Source organism: Bactrocera neohumeralis, chromosome 5 (assembly GCF_024586455.1).
Source record: "Bactrocera neohumeralis isolate Rockhampton chromosome 5, APGP_CSIRO_Bneo_wtdbg2-racon-allhic-juicebox.fasta_v2, whole genome shotgun sequence".
In the NCBI taxonomy this organism is placed as follows: Eukaryota; Metazoa; Arthropoda; class Insecta; order Diptera; family Tephritidae; genus Bactrocera; species Bactrocera neohumeralis.
In genome coordinates this window covers 59,371,641-59,392,629 of record NC_065922.1, presented here as the reverse complement: position 1 = coordinate 59,392,629, position 20,989 = coordinate 59,371,641, and the positions used below count along the sequence as shown (strand labels likewise).

Here is a 20,989-nt window from a genome sequence, read left to right as displayed (position 1 = left end):
GATGAGGTTCTTTTACCATCCTAGTATGATACTTCTCATCAATTTTATCTATCGTTAAAGTATCATCTTTTCTGCAATCGAATGAAAACGCTAACAAATTGGTATCATCTAACCGTTTGCGAAGCACTTCTTGTCTGCATTTGTTTTTTTCTCTGCGAACTTTCGAATTATCCACGATGAGAGGTTTCCCATGCTTATCTTTAATTTTAAAATCTTGCAAAAGAGCGGTTCCTAATGCTGATGCTACTCTGTCAGGCACACCAAATCTGTCACATACCAAGGCGTATCTCTCTGTGTATTGTGAACTTGTGCTTCTATCCATATCTTCTTGAACCGGTGGCGGTGCGTATGTTGAATCATCGGGATCTTGGTATGTTGGCATTGATGATATAGACGTTGCTCCTTGCTCTTCAGTTTCCATCATAAATGCATTCATTGGTAGTCTTCTCTGATTATGTTGATCGTGCATGAACTCTTTGAGGCGTTCGGGAACCCAGCCGCATGCTCAAGGAGCTGCCTTCAAATCGCATTTTAATGTTCCAATGTAAAAAATTGTTTCCAGAGATTTTACATACTCTGTAAATTGTTGGGTGTTGTTTCTTCTCTTGATTTGCTCTTGATACTTGTCAAGCAATTTATTCAATTTATTACATACACTTTTTTCAGCATTATTTCCATACCAAGTTTTTCCCAAATTCCAATCAACTTATCTTGTACTTGAATAGTGAATGATTTATGGGAAAACTTTTTTTGTTCTGTTTTAGCACGTTCGCTTAAGTAAAAATAATATCTCAAGATATCCAGATGGGTTGGTAAATTAAGATCAGTCAAATCAGTAGACACACCAAAAACTGTAACATCATGCTTGGGTATATGACTCATTGGGTTTTCGATAGTTGTTGATGGAGTTGCTTCATCTTGCGGTGTAGAGGATGGTGGATTCATTGTAAACTTTTTGAGGTAATAAGAATGAAATGGTAATTGTAAAGTAAGACGCGTAGGGTTTCGGTTGTTAAATAGAACTCAGCTCTGGTTGCCCAAAGCTCCTTTATTTATAGCATTCCTTATCCTTATTTATGTATGCACCACATGCTGAGTGCATACACACATCTTAACACTAATCTACTGTACATACCGACAGTATGTACACATATCTTAAGCATAAGTGTTTTCAAGGGCAAACACAATTGTCTATTGTTAGTTTAAGATCATTTGCGATATTCAGGACAAACATAATTGTCCATTGTTAGTTTAGGATCATTTGCGATCTCAAGGGCAAACACAATTGTCTATTGTTAGTTTAAGATCATCACTTAAATTAATTTTGTTCAATTTCATATGTTCTGACTAAATAAATTTCTTAAGAGAAAAAATAGATATTATTATAAATAAATAAATAAAAATAAAGAAAAAACATAGCAATTTAGCTGATTTTTTCATGGGATTGTATGGGGAATCCCCCAGGGGAGTTCCAGGGGGTGTGCCACTGGCATGGGTGGATCGGCCGTCCAAAGTTAGTGGGGGTCGATCATACATTTGGACTCACTCTAAATGGGTCAAAGTGGGATTTTTCAAAATTTGCCCCTACCCAAAAGTTCGACCCAAATTGGAGGACATCAAAATTCGTTTCAGAGGTATGGTGCCTTCGGCGATTTTTTTGCCTCCCATATATTATATACATATGTAGACGTCTAGGGGTTTATCATTCTACTTCTGAACTGTAAGAACACCGTACTCGCGTACACTAGTTATAGTTGACAGTCAAACAATTAAAATATTGAACTTTATTAAAGTATATGAAAATATGACAGTTTATGCATTTTTTATAAAACGTTCTCAAACACTGCATACTCGCTATTTTGCGTTGTTCACTCGCTGACGGTTGCTTTTTGAATGTGCACTTTTGGTTGCTGCGATAATTGTTGGCTTGCTTCATTTCATCTGACACTTGTTGGGCAACAGAGTTAAATATAACACAGCTTGATAAACAACATTTTTTGGTTTCTGTTTCGGTGTACAGAAAAGATGGTTTTCCAACTCGTGTGCACGCCACGTATATCTGACCGTGTGAAAACCATAGCATTTCCAAAATTTATGCCACACACTATGCAACTATCCTTGTGTACTGTTGTTTGTCATTTCAAATTCAATTTTCACTGGAAACGGAATATGTTTGAACTGAAATGGCAAATCGTTAGAACTCAAAGGAATTCTTAGAATCAGGCATTCTGCCCCCCTGTATTCTATATCGCAAAATGCGGAACATTATAACGACAGATCCAACTTTGAGACGCAAATGATGCGGTGGCATACCAAACCTGTTCAAACAATTTAGAAATTCCACTCCACAAGACCATCGATCGATTTGCGTAAGCGCAAGTCTCCCGGAATTTGACTTTGAATTTTCCAGATTAAGTCAACAACATCGGTATTTTGACAGCTAACATTGCGCGTGCACTTAAGGAATCGTACTTACGATAATTTGGCCAATGTCCGAACATTCGTGATGAGTTCATCTTTCTTGAATTGATAAAGGGAAGATGGAATTGATATCAAACCACCGGAAGTATCAACCGGAATTGACCCATTTCCAATTTTTAGCGAAGACGATGTAAAATGTCTTCGGCAATGTCATTTTTGTTCGTATCCCATATATGACGCGGGTTTGAAGGCTGATATGTCGAAATGTTTATCACGAAAAGTGTGCGAAATTCATTTGCATTCCAGTGATTAACACGTTCCAGCAATTGTAATTGCTGCCTTACTTCTCCAAAGCTTGCACACACCGTATCATTTACAGTACGCAATGACTCAAATAAAGTTGCACCGCGTACATTAATCAATAGCAACCGAAGGTAGAAACAATCGTCGTTTTTCGGGAGGATTGTGTAAATTCGTCCTAATGCATTAGTTGCTAACACACCTGGATGTTCATCTACTGGTTGGCCTTGCTTTCTGCGCAACTATTTGTTCGACGATGCATATCAGGTATAATATCAAGGTATTTCCGAATAGAGCAAAGTTCTCGTAAACGGATCACTGACGAAAGTTGAGAAAAAACTCGTAAATGTTAATTTTGTTGCTGGCGGTGTTTCCACCGGCTGTACTGTATTCTCTGGGTTGAAATACACTCTTTGGTCATTCTCCAAATAATGTGCTTCGAGACGCACAACAGTCGGAAAACGTTCATGAATTGCAAAAGTAAATATTCTACAAAGCGCTTTGTTGCAGTTCATGTATCGACCTTATCGTTCAAGGCTAATAACCGCCATGTTGCTTCCTTTGGTGACGTAATTACAAGCGTATTTTATCGATTAGACCAAACGACAATACTCAATATTGATATGAGTTTTGATTGTGAATTAGACAATAATGGTGAATATAGTACGATCTGTGTGTTGTCAACTTCGGTATTCACTATTCTAAATTGAATGCTGAATGTTCTGGCATTGTCGTCTGGTGAACGACGCCAATAGAGTGGATATCCATCATTTCTAGTTTGTGTTTCCGAAAGAAAAGCACGTGGATAGTGTTTGGTGTATTTATTTTCAGACATACAAACCGAAGTGGGATTGTGGTGTCCGTAAGGCTCATGAACCATATTGGTTTTCATCACTTCGTATAATACTGGATCTTTCTCTGCATCAGGAAAGGATAAAGTCCATCAAACATCGTAACTAATGTTTGAAATGTTGTGTTGTGACATCGTGACGATCGCTTCGTGATTGACCGCGATCCATAATTCCGCACGTATGTCACCGCATCCTGGGAATACTTCTTGCCTTCCATTGCCTTGGGCTGCCATACGTTGAAGGCAAACAGAACGCAGACCGATATTAGGGCGACCCCTTCGCAATTGATCACTTTGTATGAAACACACGTAAAGATTTCACTGACTAATTTTTCTTTTGAATAGCCGGAATAAAAAAGCAACCGACAGAAATTGTACGATTCGAATAATTTACAAATCACAATATTGAAAAACAAAACAAACAAAAAAAATTTTTATGGAAAAAAGTTACTTTTTGGAATTATCAAATTTTCCGACTTTTCCTCATGAAAAGTATAAGGTATTTTTATTTCTGAACCTTTCCCGATCCACAACGACCAACCTCTGAAAATTTCATCAAGATTGGTGAAGCCGTTCTTTTAGCGTTACTAACAAACAAACATTCATTCGTTTGTATGGGAAAAAGAAAAGGGCTGTTTTTAGGGGGTTTCCGGCAATTATTCGAATTATTCCGTAAAAACCATCGTTGAACCTCAACGAACAATTAAAAAAAAAAGAATTGGCAAAACTGGTCCAGGCGTTGTTGAGTTATGCGCTTATCAACACATTTTGCGATTCATTTTTATATATAAGAAGAGTACCTTAAAATGTTAATGTCGATGTTTTTCGGCGATATTTTGTTTTTGGAGTATCCCTTAACAATGTCCAGCAGTAATCGGCACAGTTTCTCCAAAGCAGAAATGTCTTGGTGGAACCTTTCCCCGTGTTTGTCATTTACGGCCCCTAAATTTTCGGGGGAAAAATCCATATGGGAGTCCAGAAAGAGAATTTCAAGAGACATGTTGCAACCCATTTTTTTATAGGCAGTAAGTAGTTGGAGGATGGAGTCATTTGTAGAAGTTCACGCAAGTCTCCGGATCGAAAAACCACCAACCAGATCGATCTTGTTGTGATAGACGGAAGACACGTATGCAGTGTTTTAGATGTGCGTGCGCTCCGAGGTCCTGCAGCAAAAAACGCCCATCAGCAAACACAAGTTTCGACGTCGAGAAGCTGCAATCACAGCAGACAGCCGAATGATTTTCTACTCGACTTGCACTCCTGCTCTCTCAGAGCACTCGTCAACAACTCGGTATAAGGTGGGGCGGCATTTCAAACTCCTTATGTATAGCCGCAAACGAAACCATTGGTTTTCGGAAAAAGCAAAAGAACACCTGCTACGATGAGGATTGCCGTGTTGCAGCGGAGAGAAAACAGACTGCTTACCTCGCAACGTTACGATCGACCAAAACACGCGCGGGATGGGATAAATACCGTGAGTTGAAGAGGAAAGCGATACGCATTTGCGAACAGAAAAAGAATGGGGACAAAATGCGTGAGTACTCAGAGCTTGACAGCGGTAGAGCTTAAAAATTCTTCGAATGTTTCAAGACAAGGAGCGTACTCTTGTATAATCCCCAAAGGAGATCTAGTGACTGATATCCAGAGCATACTAAAGTTATAGTGGGGACACTTCTAAAGCCTGCTGAACGGCAGTGAAAGTATAACGCCAGGAGATGAGGTCTATTGCCCCACCATGAAGAAGTTCGAATAGCAATTACCCGTCTGAAGAACAGCAAAGCAGCCGGGCCGATGGATTGCCGGCCGAGCTATTCAAACGCGGCGGCGAAGAACTGATAAGGAAAATACATCCGCTTCTTGTTGAATATGCTCGGGCGAAGGCTTGCCCAAAAATTAAATTTAAGTGTGCTCTGCCCGATCCACAAAGAGGGAGACCATACAATCTGCGCGAACCAACGTGGGATAAGTCTTCTAAATATCGCGTATAAGGTTCTATCGAGAGTATTGTGTGAAAGATTAAAGCCCTCCGTCAACAAACTGATTGGATCTTATCAGTGTCTCTTTAGACCTGGCAAATCAACAACCGACCAGATATTCACCAAGTGCCAAATTTTGGAAAAGACCCGTGAAAAGAGAATCGACACAGACCACCTCTTCATGATTTCAAAGCTGCTTTTTACTATACAAGCTGTCTTTAAACCGCGATGTCTGAATTTGGCTGTGTAAACTGACGTTGAGCAATACCAAAAGCCCCGTCAGGATCGGGAAACACCTCTCCGAGCCGTTCGATACCAAACGCGGTTTCAGACAAGGCGACTCTTTATCGTGCGATTTCTTCAATCTGCTGTTGGAGAAAATAATTCGAGTTGCAGAACTTAATCGAGCAGGTACAATCTGCTATAAGAGTGTACAACTGATATGGGTATCATTGGCCTCAATACCCGCGCCGTTATTTCTGATTTCTCCAGACTGGATAAAGAAGCAAAGCAAATGGGTCTGGCAGTGAACTAGGGCAATACGAAATATCTCCTGTAATCAAACAAACAGTCGTCGCACTCGCGACTTGGCTCTCACGTCACTGTTGACAGTCATAACTTTGAAGTTATAGATGATTTCGTCTACCTTGGAATCAGTATAAACAACATCTCAGCCTCGAAATCCAACACAGGATACCTCTTGCCAATAGGTGCTACTTCGGACTGAGTAGGCATTTGAGAAATAAAGTCCTCTCTCGATAAACAAAAACCAAATTCTGTAAGTCACTCATAATTCCCGTCCGGCTATAAGGTGCAGAGGCTTGGACGATGACAACAACTAATGAGTCGACGTTGCAAGTTTTCGAGAGAAAACGATGGCCACGGCGAATATCGCATTAGATGGAACGATGAGCTGTATGAGATATACGATGACATTGACATAGATTAGAGAACTAAAAGACGGCGCCTACTCTGGCTAGGTCATGTGGTCCGAATGGACGAAAACACTCCAGCTCTGAAAGAATTCGACGCAGTACCCGCCGGGGAAGCAGAGGAATAGCGTAGCGAAAAGATGAAACGACTGGCGCGCTGTTGTTAACTTGGCTATAATCGCGTAAGCGGTGTCTACGCCAGTAAAGAAGAAGAAGAATAATACCTAGTAATAATTTAACATTTTCTTCTTTTATATTTGAAAAAATAATAATAAAATAAACCAGATAATTGTCAGTAAAGTGTAAGTGAAGGGAGCCTTAATCCAACACCTTTTAATTATTTAACATTTATTACTACTTATATTTGACCTATTTGCCGCATTGGATTTGTTTATTTAATATTTTTTTTCGATAGTCAGTGCGTTATATTATTCAATCTTTACTATTTTAACCATGGTATTGAATAACTAACCCCAATAACCTACTCAGACCACCCATATTAAACACTCCTCCAGTAGAAGAACAAAATTGTGATTTAATAGCGCAAAGACAACAACAGAAACAGCAAAAGCAGTTAGAATTTCAATAGAACAGAGATAAAAGGGAACAAATATAAATGAAAGAGCGTATAACACAGTTAGTTGCGCAGCAGTTGTCGATCTTGCTGCAGCTTTGTAGTGGAACAAATGGTTTTGCAAATGAAACAAGTCAACTGATTGCACAAGAATATCATAATAATTTGACAGACCTCGACCTAGTGCCAGACATAGTGAAGTGCATACGTGAGTTTTCAGGAAATCAAGCTGAATTCAGCTCTTGGAAGAAGGGAATTGACAGAATACTAGAGACTTACAATAGTTATAAGGGAACTCCAAAATACTTCGTTATATTGCACACTATACGTAACAATATAACGGGACACACAGATAATGCCCTTGGAATGCAATGGCCAGATGCTTAACGCTCCACTTCGCCGACAAACTCGATTTAGGAACGCTCGAGTATCAAATGACCACAATAATTCAAGGTAGTCAACAATCAGTAGAAGAGTTTTACCAAGTTTATAAAAATCTGTAATTTTTTGCTCAGAATCCAACATTCGAAGGACGATTATTTGACCAAAAATCACATTTTAACCATTAACCACTCCCCGTATTCACCTGATATGGCACATACTGGTAGCCATACCAGCCAACGAGCTAAAAACACTCGTTCGACATGCTTTTGGACTGTGCAAAAAGCTGTATTGAAGTAGAAGGAGACTATTTTGAATAAAATAAATTGATTTTGCCGAAAAAACCATTTGTTATGTTGTTTTTTTTAAGTCCTGTTTACATTGGAACGCTCCTTGTATTATACAAAATTGTTTCTATTGGTTTAGGCAGAGAAGCGGACGTAGAGAAAACAGCTTTCTCAGTTAATAACGGGAAATACGAGTTTTTACGACTTCCGTTCGGATTAAAAAATGCGCCTTCAATATTCCAACGCGCACTCGATGACATACTTCGAGGACATATTGGTAAAATATGTTACATGTGTATATGTAAGTAGTTTTGGTGCAATAGAAGCTGAAGCTCTTGGCTCTTTATTTCAACTGAGCTTGATCTTTATTTCTTACATTTACTGTAGTATGCTCGTTGGCACTTACAGTTACGGACAATAATATAGAATCATCCGTGGTACTAATTATCCGATCTAAAAAAAAAATATTAATTTGATTTAAATTCAACTAAGTTATATTTTTATTATTTACTTCATATCAAGGGCTATTGATAGCAGTAAAAATATAGGAAAAACCATTCATAAATATTACAAAAACAAAGCTAAACAAGTAAGGAAGGGCTAAGTTCGGGTGTCACCGAACATTTTATACTCTCGCATGATAAAGTGATAATCGAGATTTCATTATACATCATTTACATATTTTTCAAATAACGTATTTTTGTAAAGTTTTATTCCGCTATCATCATTGGTTCCTAATGTATATACTCATATTATACAGAAAAGGCATCAGATGGAATTCAAAATAGCGTTATATTGGAAGAAGGCGTGGTTGTAAACCGATTTAACCCATATTTCGTACATGTCATCAGGGTGTTAAAAAAATATTATATACCGAATTTCATTGAAATCGGTTTAGTAGTTCTTGAGATATGGTTTTTGGTCCATAAGTGGGCGAGGCCACGCCCATTTTAAATTTTTAAAAAAAGCCTGGGTGCAGCTTCCTTCTGCAATTTCTTCCGTAAAATTCAGTGTTTCTGACATTTTTTGTTAGTCGGTTAACGCACTTTTAGTGATTTTCAACATAACCTTTGTATGAGAGGTGGGCGTGGTTATTATCCGATTTCTTCCATTTTTTAACTGTATATGAAAATGCCTGAAGAAAACGACTCTGTAGAGTTTGGTTGACATAGCTATAGTAGTTTCCGAGATATGTACAAAAAACTTAGTAGGGGGCGGGGCCACGCCCACTTTTCCAAAAAATTGCGTCCAAATATGCCCCTCCCTAATGCAATATTTTCCTTAACAATTTTTCTGTAAGTTTTTGATTGGATTCAGATCTGCTAATTGCTCTGGCCAAGCCATAACCATAACACCAAGATCTGAAAACCAGTTTTAGCAAGACCCGAAGTATGTTTCAGATCGATCTCTTGTTGGAATTGTCAAAATGCAAAGCCTTATCTAAAACTTCAACGTAAATATGGCGGTCTATGTTTTCTTGCATCCAAAAAATAGGTTCCGAAACACAATATGAGAAACAATGCTAAACCATGAACAATGTTTTGCTCGACCCATTTTTATACTCTCGCAACAAAGTTGCTAAGGAGAGTATTATAGTTTTGTTCACATAACGGTTGTTTGTAAGTCCTAAAACTAAAAGAGTCAGATATAGGGTTATATATACCAAAGTGATCAGGGTGACGAGTAGAGTTGAAATCCGGATGTCTGTCTGCCCGTCCGTCCGTCCGTGCAAGCTGTAACTTGAGTAAGAATTGAGATATCATGATGAAACTTGGTACACGTATTTCTTGGCTCCATAAGAAGGTCCCGCCCCCTACTAAGTTTTTTGTACATATCTCGGAAACTACTATAGCTATGTCAACCAAACTCTATAGAGTCGTTTCCTTCAGGCATTTCCATATACAGTTCAAAAATGGAAGAAATCGGATAATAATCACGCCCACCTCCCATACAAAGGTTATGTTGAAAAGCACTAAAAGTGCATTAACCGACTAACAAAAAACGTCAGAAACACTAAATTTCACGGAAGAAATGGCAGAGGAAGCTGCACCCAGGCTGTATAATATATACATACATAGGTACATATATTAGGAACCAATGATGATAGCGGAATAAAACTTTACACAAATACGGTATTTGAAAAATATGTAAATGACGGATAATGAAATCTCGATTATCACTTTATCATGCGAGAGTATAAAATGTTCGGTGACACCCGAACTTAGCTCTTCCTTACTTGTTTTATGTATTTTTAATTCTTCCAACTTGTTTATATTTTTTTTTCTTGATTTATTATTATCTCTGAGAAATGTATTACTTTTACAAACTGTAATGCATTTGTTTCTTTTTCAGGGAAAATATATCTTTCTTCTACAATAACTTTTTGGTTTTGGAATGATTTATTTTTTATCTCAACTTTATAATTATAAACATTTATTAATGCATTTCCTTCGAGTACAATTTCTCTATTGTCACAGTTTTGTTTCATTTCTATTTTATATGCATTTTTAATCAGGATGGTATCGTCTTCGATATCTTCGATCATTGTGTCATTCTTATATTCGTATTTACATTGGTAAAACTGACAGTTAATTTCTTTTAAATTTTTGAAATGTGCTCCTTCTGTATATTTACATATACATTTTGTTTCCTATTGTAATTGCATATTTTTGTTCTCCTATAATTTCAAAATGTTGCCTATTAGGTAATGGCGTTATTAGTATTAGATCTGCTTTAATGTGTATAGTTGGTATTTTTATAGCATCATTATACGAAAGGAGTCCTGTCTCCACGTGTTTTAATTTAATAATATCAATAATCTTTCAATTTCTTCTGTTGATAATATACTAGGGTGTAATATATTATGCTTTGCTGAAGCTATATTTTCTTAAATTTGTTCAATTTTACTTTCTATGTGTTTAAGTTTAAGCATCTGATCGGAATAAAGCATGTGTTTTATAATTTTTTCGTTTGATTTATTTATTTTGTCAAAGGTTTTTAGTATTTCTATCCTATCGTTTTATATGATTCTTTTTAATGTATTAATGGATTTATTGAAGTTGTCATTTATATACATATATTTGTTGATTTGTAGTCCCTACAATATTAAATAGTCCTCTGCGTTTTCTGTTATTTCCTGTGTCTTTAATGTGTTTATTTTTGCTTTAATAGACTTTATTTCTTCGTATAATATTTCTCTGTCATTCCTGTTATCTTGATTGAAATTATTTTCTAAGTTATTTTCAATTTTATTTATAATCTGCTTAAATTCCTTGGGGTGTATTATATGGATTACCGTTGTGGTTTGATTCACTATCTCTATCTCTATGATTCTTATTTTATCGTATCCCGATTGGTTTTCGAGCTTATTTTTTTGTAGAAGTCCATTGATTGCCGTTATTATCGTTAAGGTATTGTAATTCTCGCCATATTAATCCTGAAATTTAAATTATTGTTTAACTTGACTTTTGTATGCTTTTTTAAACTTTGAATCTTTAGATATTAACTGATTTCCCTCTTCTTTAAAATTGTCTACTCCCTTGTTATTGTTTTAACGGAAATTCAATCCCCGTTGGGGTGGTAAATGTCATTTGTGTTGTCGTCGATGTCATCTAACGGTAGGCCCAAGAAACGTGCTGTTTCGACGGGGTTGAACCAAAGGGAGGGAGGTGTTAGATGGGTAGGGTTTGTAGGGCATGCAAAGAGGTGGTCAGTGTCATGCGGAAACTCGTTGCATGCAGGACATACATTGGGTATGTCAGGGTCTATTCTGGATAAGTAGGAGTTTAACCTGCTACAGTAAGGGTCACACGCCTTTCTCGCGGCAGCTGGAGCTCTTCGTCTGCGATGGGTGGTGGTTTGAATCCAAGAACGCCATTCACGGGAAGGGAGTCGGTGAAGGTGTTGATGGCTCCGCTGTGAATGGCGGTCAGTACCTGTCGAAAGTTAGTTGCGTCCGAAGACCGGTCGGAGTACTGTACGACGTCGTCGACGTAATCCAGGAATGACCTTTTGATGCTCCTAGGAGGCGGTTCCGCTCCAAGCAGATGGCTGCAAGGGTGATTTCTGCGAAATCATCCCAGCAGGAACTGCATAGAGAGGAGTTCATTATGCTCCTTAACTGGGAGCATAAGCGTCTCACAGTGGAGGTGTTCAATGGGAGACATCAAAAGACATCTTGTAGTGGTCCGGAGTGCAGTGTTTTGACAGGTCTGTAGTTTCCTCATCTGCGTGCCACTGCATCCAGGCGATCATATGGGAGCTGCGTAATTGAAGACCGGCCGGCCGATTGCATGTATGTTTCCAACAACGTTTCTTTGTCTTTTCCCTACCCTACCCTACCTTGGCGATAATCGCGGTCGTATGAGGAGAGAAGGAGCATAGACTGTCGAATGTTACACCTAAAATCTTAGGATTATTGACAGTCGGAATTTTGACGCCGTCGACTGCAATGTTAAGCTCAAGTCTATACTCCTTCGTCCAGTTTGTGGGCGAAAGTGTGAGATTTCGTGCAGTGAGGAAACGAGAAAGGTCGGAGAGGTAGCTGTTTATCTTCGAACACATGCCATCGATTTCATTGCCCGACGCCAATATCGTGCAGTCATCAGCGTACGAGGTTATGGAAACTCCCTCTGGTGGTTGTGGGAGTTTCGAGATGTAGAAATTAAACAGTAGTGGGGAGAGGACACCACCCTGCGGAACCCCCTGTTTAATTCTTCTCACTTTAGATGTTTTACCTCGAAATAGTACGGATGACTGGCGACCGCTCAGATAGTTCATGGTCCACCTCTTTAGCCCTGGAGGGAGCATAGTTGTTTCGATGTCCTGAAGTAGCGTTGTGTGATTGACCGTGTCAAAAGCTTTTGACAGGTCCAACGCTACGAGGATCGTTCTTTCGCAGGGTGGTTTCTGGTTGAGGCCACGAACTATCTGGGCGTTTATGACGCTAAGTGCTGTGGTGGTGCTGTGAACTTTTCGGAATCCATGCTGGTGGCTGGCTAGGCTCAGGTGGTGAGTGGAGGTCGGGAGTAGAAAGGCCTCAAGTGTCTTCTCTACTGGGGAGAGGAGAGTTATCGGTCGATAAGATTCCCCTTTGTTGGCGGGTTTCCCAGGTTTCAGTAGTGGGACCACTCTTGCGACTTTCCACACATCGGGTATTTGAAGAGTGGTCAGCGACAGATTGAGGACCTTGGTGAGATATCCTACTCCCGCCGAGCCTAGATGCTTTAGCATTAGCATGTTGATTCCATCAGGGCCAATGGATTTGGATGGTTTTGCTTTGTTCATGACACCCTGAACCTCCTCATCGGTGAAAGTAAGTGGCGCGCCGTCGTTTGGCATTTTGCGCAGCCGTCGGTTAATTTATCGTTTAGCTTTGTCTACCGAAGGGTGCAGTGTGAACTGCTGGCTAAAATAGCTCGCGCACTTCTTCGGGTCCGAAGAGGCATGACCATTGAACTGAACTTCAACTCAGTCGTCATGTCTCTTCGGGTTAGACCGAGCTATGACAGTAGCCCAAAGCTTACTCACACCGGTGGAGAGGTTACAGGACTTCAGGTGCTCTATCCATTTCGTCCGCTTATGTTGGTTTCCCATACGCCGAATCTCCAAATTGAGATCCCTTATTCGGGGATCCCCGGGATCGGCATGGCGTAAGGTGTCACGCTCATTAACTAAAACGGCTGCTCCGGCTGGGAAATTAGGGCGGATTTCCGCTATTCTTCCAGCCGGGATGAAGCGAGCGGTAGCTGCTGCGATCACCTTGCGGAATTGACGTTCGCTAACGCATACGTCCATAGGAATAGGTAGAGCGTTGAAGGTGCTCTCAGTAAATTCTGTGAAGCCAACCCAATTAGCTTTGTTAAAGTTATTGTAGGTGCGGTTGTCCACAGAAACAAAATCAGGAGGCTTCTCGATCGAAATAATTATGGGCAGATGATCTGATGCGAGAGTTAGCATAGGTCGCCAGGTTATGCTGTTTATCAGACCACCGCTAGCTATGGTAATATCCGGCGAGCTATTACTGGTGCCCATAACTCTGGTGGGGGCTTCGTCATTCATTGTGCAGAATGTCGAATCGTCAATCTGTTCCGCCAGCTCCATCCCCCTACGATCATTTGACAGGCAGGAATGCCAAAGATCGTGGTGCGCGTTAAAGTCGCCTAGTACCAAACGGTTTTCACCACGAACTAGCGCACCTACATTCGGGTGATATCCTGTTGGGCAATATGTAACTGGGGGGATGTATATATTAAATATTTCGAGCTCGACATCGCCTGACCGGATAGCAATACCCTGACATTCTAGGGTAGTATCCCTGGGGTCGATGTCTTCATCGATTAGACGATACTGCACGGTGTTGTGCAATATGAAGGCTAGGCCTCCACCATTATCTCGCTCGCGATCTTTACGTATAACGTTAAAACCGGCACAACTCAGAAGATCTGAGCGGCTGTTTAGCTTGGTTTCTTGGACCGCAGCTATCGATACACGTTCCCGATTCATGAGTGCAACTATCTCCTCGATCTTGCTCTGGAGTCCGTTGCAGTTAACTTGAAGTAGCCGGGTATGTCGCGGGTGTCCGTGAGTGATCCTGGGGGTGAGGGAGTGACGTGTGGGTGGTAGTTTTTGCAGCTGTAAAACCCGCAAGGGCGGTGGTCGCGCTGGGGTGTTGGTAGGCGACGCCACTGTTGTGAGTTGTTGGGGCAGACTCCTGCAGCATCGGGCAACGTACGAATCACTCCACTCACGTGTGGTGCGCAGGCCGGAACACGCCGAAAAGTGACACCAACCAGTACAGGAATTGCCCTCGACGGATGTCACATTCCGACGTATGACGGCCTGACACACGGAACAGACTGTGCGAGGGACCAAGAGCTGCTGGTTGGTTCTTGCACGAGGATTGGGTGGGCAAGTCAGAAGGGGAGCTAAGTTGCCTAGTTGAGCTCCTGGGGACCGTAGAGGTCCTCTGTTGGCCACTCGGATTGAGTGGCGGAGCGGCGCGCGAACTATGTGCGGATTGCACAGCCGTAGAGGCTTGGGTCGCAGTATTGCGCAGGCAACATGGGGCCACGTAACGCATGGTTCACTCCCTATGAGTCTTAAGGTCTGAGAAGGTCTTAAGATGGCTCCATCCATTGCATGTGTTGCACCTGACCGAGATGGAGTTTGGATGGAGCCGTTTTGCGCATACGCAGCAGAAAAATTCCAAAATTCCTCCGGGCCCGGGTTGGACTCAATGCCAGCGCGAGTCAGGAGGATACGGAGCAACCCTGCTGCCAGGCATTGCTCCAGTGACGACAAACTATACAAATTAACACTTACCGATCCAAACGGGGTTAGATCTCCGATAGAACAGCCCTTGGTCGGATGAAATCCGAGTCAATCCCGGTGTGTAGAACCGGGAATTGATGTGTATATTCAAGAACATCGTATTTATACCTAAATATAATAGTATGGAATTTTTCCAAATGCATTGCCGTTATGGCTTCAAGTCAACTTCATTAAGATGAAGAAGGTTAATTAGGTAGGTGCGCGGACTACCGTGGGATAAGTCTTCTAAATATCGCGTATATGGTTCTATCGAGCGTATTGTGTGAAAGATTAAAGCCCTCCGTCAACAAACTGATTGGATCTTATCAGTGTGTCTTTAGACCTGGCAAATCAGCAACCGACCAGATATTCACCAAGTGCCAAATTTTGGAAAAGACCCGTGAAAAGAGAATCGACACAGACCACCTCTTCGTTGATTTCAAAGCTGCTTTTTACTGTACAAGCTGTCTTTAAACCGCGATGTCTGAATTTGGCTGTGTAAACTGACGTTGAGCAATACCAAAAGCCCCGTCAGGATCGGGAAACACCTCTCCGAGCCGTTCAGACAAGGCGACTCTTTATCGTGCGATTTCTTCAATCTGCTGTTGGAGAAAATAATTCGAGTTGCAGAACTTAATCGAGCAGGTACAATCTGCTATAAGAGTGTACAACTGCTGGCGTATGCCAATGATATGGGTATCATTGGCCTCAACACCCGCGCCGTTATTTCTGATTTCTCCAGACTGGATAAAGAAGCAAAGCAAATGGGTCTGGCAGTGAACTAGGGCAATACGAAATATCTCCTGTAATCAAACAAACAGTCTTCGCACTCGCGACTTGGCTCTCACGTCACTGTTGACAGTCATAACTTTGAAGTTATAGATGATTTCGTCTACCTTGGAACCAGTATAAACAACATCTTAGCCTCGAAATCCAACACAGGATACCTCTTGCCAACAGGTGCTACTTCGGTCTGAGTAGGCCGATGAACAAAAACCAAATTCTATAAGTCACTCATAATTCTCGTCCGGCTATATGGTGTAGAGGCTTGGACGATGACAACAACTGATGAGTCGACGTTGCAAGTTTTCGAGAGAAAACGATGGCCGCGGCGGTTCATTCGATGGAACGATGAGCTGTATGAGATATACGATGACATTGACATAGATTAGAGAATTAAAAGACGGCGCCTACTCTGGCTAGGTCATGTGGTCCGAATGGACGAAAACACTCCAGCTCTGAAAGAATTCGATGCAGTACCCGCCGGGGAAGCAGAGGAATAGCGTAGCGAAAAGATGAAACGACTGGCGCGCTGTTGTTAACTTGGCTATAATCGCGTAAGCGGTGTCTACGCCAGTAAAGAAGAAGAAGAATAATACCTAGTAATAATTTAACATTTTCTTCTTTTATATTCGAAACAAAATAAAATTATAATAAAATAAACCAGATAATTGTAAGTAAAGTGTAAGTGAAGGGAGCCTTAATCCAACACCTTTTAATAATTTAACATTTATTACTATTTATATTTGACTTATTTGCCGCATTGGATTTGTTTATTTAATATTTTTGGTCGATAGTCAGTGCGTTATATTATTCAATCTTTACTATTTTAACCATGGTATTGAATGACTAACCCCAATAACCTACTCAGACCACCCATATTAAACACTCCTCCAGTAGAAGAACAAAATTGTGATTTAATAGCGCAAAGACAACAACAGAAACAGCAAAAGCAGTTAGAATTTCAATAGAACAGAGATAAAAGGGAACAAATAGAAATGAAAGAGCGTATAACACAGTTAGTTGCGCAGCAGTTGTCGATCTTGCTGCAGCTTTGTAGTGGAACAAATGGTTTTGCAAATGAAACAAGTCAACTGATTGCACAAGAATATCATAATAATTTGACAGACCTCGACCTAGTGCCAGACATAGTGAAGTGCATACGTGAGTTTTCAGGAAATCAAGCTGAATTCAGCTCTTGGAAGAAGGGAATTGACAGAATACTAGAGACTTACAATAGTTATAAGGGAACTCCAAAATACTTCGTTATATTGCACACTATACGTAACAAAATAACGGGAGACACAGATAATGCCCTTGGAATGCAATGGCCAGATGCTTAACGCTCCACTTCGCCGACAAACTCGATTTAGGAACGCTCGAGTATCAAATAACCACAATAATGCAACGTAGTCGACAATCAGTAGAAGTGTTTTACCAAGCTGTTTATAAAAATCTGTAATTTTTTGCTCAGAATCCAACATTCGAAGGACGATTATTTGACCAAAAATCACATTTTAACCACTAACCTGTATGGCACCATGCGACTTTTTCCTTTTCGGAAAAATGCATTGCAGACGTAGAAGCCATTCAAAAGGCTTACACCGGCATACTGGTAGCCATACCAGCCAACGAGCTAAAAACACTCGTTCGACATGCGTTTGGACTGTGCAAAAAGCTGTATTGAAGTAGAAGGAGACTATTTTGAATAAAATAAATTGATTTTGCCGAAAAAACCATTTGTTCTGTTTTTTTTTTAAGTCCTGTTTACATTGGAACGCTCCTTGTATTATACAAAATTGTTTCTATTGGTTTAGGCAGAGAAGCGGACGTAGAGAAAACAGCTTTCTCAGTTAATAACAGGAAATACGAGTTTTTACGACTTCCGTTCGGATTAAAAAATGCGCCTTCAATATTCCAACGCGCACTCGATGACATACTTCGAGGACATATTGGTAAAATATGTTACATATCGTCACCTGAAATGCAAAATAACGTATCATAAAAAAATTCAAAATTGAGTTTTTTACTGATTACGATTCACCACATCATATTACATATGTGTCGCAAATTTTAAGCTTCTGCGATCAAAAATACCCAAGCTATAATAAATATTCAAAAAAACGTATCATCAAGTGCTTGATTTCGTTAAACAAAATAACGTATCATCACTCAAGTATGTAAATATAACAGAGTGTTTTTTTTATCGAAGTTAGCCTTCATTTATTGTTTATGTTTATTTTTAGTGATTAAGTTCAATGTGCTTTGGTTAGTTTAGGCCACATCGTTGATCAAACGTGGACTACTATATACATACATATATGTAGTCCTTTGTGAGGCCATAGAAAAGAAGAACTCCTGTGTTCGAACTTATAAATTAACAAAACGCTTCCCGCCAGGTGGGATGACTGAAGGTATGCGCCCCCAAGTGATTAAGTCCTGACCTCCCTAACGCAAGACAGCTAAGAAGGAAGTGTTGAATTGTTTCCACGTAATCTTCTTCCGTACAGCTTCTGCAGATGGCGTCTGGTAGGATTCCCAGCCTTACTGCGTGAAAGCCAATAGGGCAATGGCGTGTTTCAAGCCCCAAAACTAGGGAAAGGCTGCCTTACTGAGGGCAAAGAGATCACTAGATCTCATGCGAACGATCTTGGGACAAAAGACTTTTTCAACAGCGTGTATAAAAATTGTGGCCCAGCAGTAATAGAATAGGATACAGGAGCACAGATCCGCTACCATTCTACCGATAGCGTTTCTAGGGGACCTTTTCTTGCTAGCTCATGTTTCCTGCGATTCCGCTGTGGTCTGGCACTCTTATCATTCTTATCACAAAGGCACTCGATGCTATTGATAGCGAGGTTAGGTCCTCGATCAGCTCTGAATTCTCTCATTCTTAATGAGTTAAAGGCTGGAATCGTCGCTCTGCTATCTGAGTCGATGGTCACTCCTCTGAAGGAGGCTGCAATCCGGAGTAGTAAATCTACTGCTACCTTAATGGCTCCAATCTCGGCCTGGAAGTACAGTACTCCTGACAGTAGACCCCTCCACTTTTGACCCATCCGTGAAGAGGCTTCCTGTCCCTTTTCTCTAACGGCTTCTTCCCACCCACAACTCCTTCGGTATATGAGTAGAGAAGGAGCCGCCAGAGTTCGGTTCAACGACTCCACGCTCCAAGTGATCAGACCCGCGCTTTTTTAGGAATTCAGCAGCCTATTCTTTTGCAAAGTTTAAGAATAACTAAGAAGAAATGGCAACTCTGCAGGACTTAGATGCTTTAATTCCAGCAGACTGTTATTACTTTTATGATAATATACATTTTGAATAATTAGTTATTCAAAATATAATAATTAAACATTAACCTTATTTTTTAGCTTGAAATATTTAAATTTTTCTAGTACTTATGTACATATTAATAATAAAAATAACATGAAATGTGAAAAACTTGCAACTGATTTTATTTAAAACAAGTAAGGAAGACTAAGTTCGGGTGTCACCGAACATTTTATACTCTCGCATGATAAAGTGATAATCGAGATACTGTTATTAGCAACTTTTTTGCGAGAGTATAAAAATGTTGCCCTCTGAATTACATGAAAATGTCTGAGAGATTTACCCATATTTTCGGTGAAAAAATAGGTTATGTTAGGTTAGGCACTGAGTTCTTCGTGTTCGATATCAGGGACTTTGAAAAGTTATAGTCCGATCACGACAATTTTTCCACAAGGGTTACCTCAGCTCAAATACCATATTTGTGTAAAGTTTTATTCCGCTATCATCACTGGTTCCTAATGTATATATTATACAGAGAAGGCATCAGATGGAATTCAAAATAGCGTTATATTGGAAGAAGGCGAGTTGTGAACCGATTTCACCCATATTTCTTACATGTCATCAGGATGTTGAGAAAATATTATATACCGAATTTCATTGAAATCGGTTGAGTAGTTCCTGAGATATGGTTTTTGGTTCATAAGTGGGCGACGCCACGCCCATTTTCAATTTTTAAAAAAAGCCTGGGTGCAGCTCTCTTCTGCCATTTCTTTTGTAAAATTTAGTGTTTCTGACGTGTTTTGTTAACCGACTAACACGCCACGCCCACAAAATGCCGAAAAACGAAAACCTATAAAGTGTCATAACTAAGCCATAAATAAAGATATTAAAGTGAAATTTGGCACAAAGAACGCATTAGGGAGTGGCAAAGGTTATGTTGAAAATCACTAAAAGTGCGTTAACCGACTAACAAAAAACGTCAGAAACACAAAATTTTACGGAAGAAATGGCAGAAGGAAGTTGCACCCACGCTTTTTTTAAAAATTGAAAATGGGCGTGGGGTCGCCCACTTATGGACCAAAAACCATATCTCAGGAACTACTATACCGATTTCAATGAAATTCGGTGTATAATATTTTCTTAACATCCTGATGACATGCACGAAATATGGGTGAAATCGGCTTACAACCACGCCTTTTTCCAATATAACGCTATTTTGAATTCCATCTGATGCCTTCTCTGTATAATATATACATACATATATTCGGAACCAATGATGATAGCGGAAAAAAACTTTACACAAATACGGTATTTGAAAAATATGTAAATGACGGATAAAGAAATCTCGATTATCACTTTATCATGCGAGAGTATAAAATGTTTGATGACACCCGAACTTAGCCCTTCCTTACTTGTTGGACTTGACATTGGACCAATTATGGTGTTTGTTTTTTTTTGTGTTTTCCTCGTTTGAAAGAGGTTGCAGCATTTGCATTTGCAACTCTACATCTAGATTTGTATTTTTATTTCTCTTATATATTATATATTTTACCAATATTCCTATTGCTATTAGTAATAAATATTATATTTTTGTGTATTTTTAATTCTTCCAACTTGTTTATATTTTTTTTCTTGATTTTTTATTATCTCTGAGAAATGTATTACTTTTACAAACTGTAATGCATTTGTTTCTTTTTCAGGGAAAATATATCTTTCTTCTACAATAACTTTTTGGTTTTGGAATGATTTATTTTTTATCTCAACTTTACAATTATAAAAATTTATTAATGCATTTCCTTCGAGTACAATTTATCTATTGTCACAATTTTGTTTCATTTCTATTTTATATGCATTTTTAATCAGGATGGTATCGTCTTCGATATTTTCGATCATTGTGTCATTGTGTC

At 39.7% G+C, this 20,989-nt stretch overlaps 1 long non-coding RNA gene and 1 pseudogene across 1 annotated transcript; one reads left to right on the top strand and one right to left on the bottom strand.

The window, feature by feature from the left end:
* The first annotated feature begins 6,899 nt into the window (after positions 1–6,899).
* LOC126760213 (uncharacterized) lies at positions 6,900–7,781 on the top strand. The gene is made up of 2 exons (XR_007667172.1): positions 6,900–7,506; positions 7,569–7,781. It is a non-coding gene; the product is annotated as an uncharacterized LOC126760213 (long non-coding RNA).
* Positions 7,782–8,161: 380 nt separating this feature from the next.
* On the bottom strand, positions 8,162–13,903 carry LOC126759331 (uncharacterized; annotated as a pseudogene).
* Positions 13,904–20,989: the final 7,086 nt, after the last annotated feature.